The sequence below is a fragment of the Portunus trituberculatus genome, chromosome 41 (assembly GCF_017591435.1).
Source record: "Portunus trituberculatus isolate SZX2019 chromosome 41, ASM1759143v1, whole genome shotgun sequence".
Taxonomy (NCBI): domain Eukaryota; kingdom Metazoa; phylum Arthropoda; class Malacostraca; order Decapoda; family Portunidae; genus Portunus; species Portunus trituberculatus.
The window spans coordinates 24995728-24998227 of NC_059295.1; the positions used below are offsets into that span (position 1 = coordinate 24995728).

At 47.6% G+C, this 2500-nt stretch overlaps 1 protein-coding gene across 11 annotated transcripts in view; it reads left to right on the top strand.

Moving 5' to 3' along the window:
- LOC123516473 (insulin receptor substrate 1-like) overlaps nt 1–2500 on the top strand; it is a 113828-nt gene that overhangs the window by 63496 nt on the left and 47832 nt on the right. The gene's annotated exons all lie outside the window — the stretch shown is intronic.

The following is a 2500-nucleotide window of genomic DNA, read 5'->3' on the forward strand; positions in this document are numbered from 1 at the left end:
TCCTCCTCCTCCTCCTCCTCCTCCTCCTCCTCCTCCTCCTCCTCCTCCTCCTCCTCCTCCTCCTCCTCCTCCTGCATAAACCTCTCATGCACACTCATGTATCCACGCGACCGACCAACTTCTCCTCCTCCTCCTCCTCCTCCTCCTCCTCCTCCTCCTCCTCCTCCTCCTCCTCTCCTCCTCCTCCTCCTCCGCTCCCACATGCAACACCACCCTGCTTCTCTTCCCTCCTCTCTTTCCATCGCTTCTCCCTACCCGCCTTCTCCCCTCCCCGCCTCCTCCCTCCCTTCTTCTCCACGGATTCCGGCGGGCCGCCAACGCACCTTCAAGCACTGAGAGAGAGAGAGAGAGAGAGAGAGAGAGAGTCGTAGGGTGTGGATGTGAAGGAAAAGGGTGATATATTTTTTTTTTTTTCCTCCTGGTGGGGGGGGGGCGTGGAAGGAAATAGTTGGAGGGAGGAGGGGGATTGGGAGCCGGGTTGTTGTGAGGAGGAGGAGGAGGAGGAGAGTGGAAGAAGGGAGGGAGGGAGGAAGGAGGAAACACACTGGTGGGAAACAATTTCAAAGCATGAGGTGGAGAAGGAGGAAGGGAAAGAAAAAAAAAGGAGAAAGGAAGAAGGAGGAGGATTGGAAGACACGTTAAGGGAAAGAGAAAGAAGAGGAGGAGGAGGAAGAAGAAGAAGAGGAGGACTGGGAGAGATTGGTGTAAGTCGAGAGGAAAGAGGGACACAGAGAGAGAGGGAGAAGTGAGAATGGAGAAGGGAAAGGAAGGAAGCTTGATGAGTCATGAGAAAGGGAGAAAGGAGGAGGAGGAGGAGGAGGAGGAGGAGGAGGAGGAGGAAAGAGGAAGAGGAAAAATAGAAGGTTGGGAGTTTTAATAAAGAAGTAAGGAAAGTAAGACTAGGAAAAGTAAAAAAAAAAAGATAGGAAAAGAAAAATGGAAGGAAGAGAAGAAAGAATAATAAAACAGGAAAAAAGAAGGAAACTGAAGGAATATTAAAGGAAAGTTCACTGGAAGGAAAAGAGGAAAAGAAAAAAAGAAGATAAAAGAGGAAAAAAAACGAAGGAACAACTAAAGAAAAGAGAAAAAAAGAAGCGAAGTGAATGAATGTTAAAGAGTGTTAGGAAAGTGAAGAGAAAAATAGAGAGAGAGAGAGAGAGAGAGAGAGAGAGAGAGAGAGAGAGAGAGAGAGAGAGAGAGAGATAGGGGGGTGTAGAACAGGGCATAAGGTGACACTGGTGTGGTTTAAGATTGGCAGAGCTGCAACAAACCTTTTAAACCTTTAATCAATAACATCCCTTCACCACCTCTCTCTCTCTCTCTCTCTCTCTCTCTCTCTCTCTCTCTCTCTCTCTCTCTCTCTCTCTCTCTCTCTCTCTCTCTCTCTCTCTCTCTCTCTCTCTACTCTTATCATTCTTATTCATTCCACGAAGCTACAGTCACGCGTCTTAAGTTGATTATAGACGGGGAGGAGGAGGAGGAGGAGGAGGAGGAGGAGGAGGAGGAGACGTATAGAAGAAGCAGCAAGGTATATGCGTATGGAGGTTTGGCGGTGGTAGTATTAGTAGTTAGTAGTAGTAGTAGGAGTAATAGTAGGAGTAGTAGTATTGAAGGTGGTGTCTTTGTTATTAGTAGGTAGTAGTTGTTGTAGTAATAGTAAAAGTATATTTGTGGTTTCAGGTAGTGAGAGAGAGAGAGAGAGAGAGAGAGAGAGAGAGAGAGAGAGAGAATATTGTGTGTAATTCACTGTTTGATCTGCTGCAGTCTCTGATGAGACAGCCAGACGTTACCCTACGGAACGAGCTCAGAGCTCATTATTTCCGATCTTGGGATAGGTCTGAGACCAGGCACACACCACACACCGGGACAACAAGGTCACAACTCCTCGATTTACATCCCGTACCTACTCACTGCTAGGTGAACAGGGGCTACACGTGAAAGGAGACACACCCAAATATCTCCACCCGGCCGGGGAATCGAACCCCGGTCATCTGGCTTGTGAAGCCAGCGCTCTAACCACTGAGCTACCGGGCCGTGTGTGTGTGTGTGTGTGTGTGTGTGTGTGTGTGTGTGTGTGTGTGTGTGTGTGTGTGCACACTACTACGCATGCATGAGTACGTTAATTAAAGGTGCGTTTGCTTTACTATTCTCTCTCTCTCTCTCTCTCTCTCTCTCTCTCTCTCTCTCTCTCTCTCTCTCTCTCTCTCCAAGCAAGGGTGGGAAAGTGATGCGTTTGGGAGCAGGTAGGAGAGTGGCGTGGGAAGCTGTACAGTAGAGGCTCTGACAGAACACTCACTACCTGCCGGCCAACCTGACTGCCTGCCTGCTTGCCTCTGCCTACTACTACTACTACTACTACTACTACTACTCGTGGTTATCCTTGTTTTTTTTTTTTTTTGTTCTTTTCTATTTATTTGTTTCTTATCTTTTATTTTGCTTATCTGTTAATTTGTCTCATGTCCGTTCGTGTTTTGTTCCGTTTTTTTCTCCTCCTCCTCCT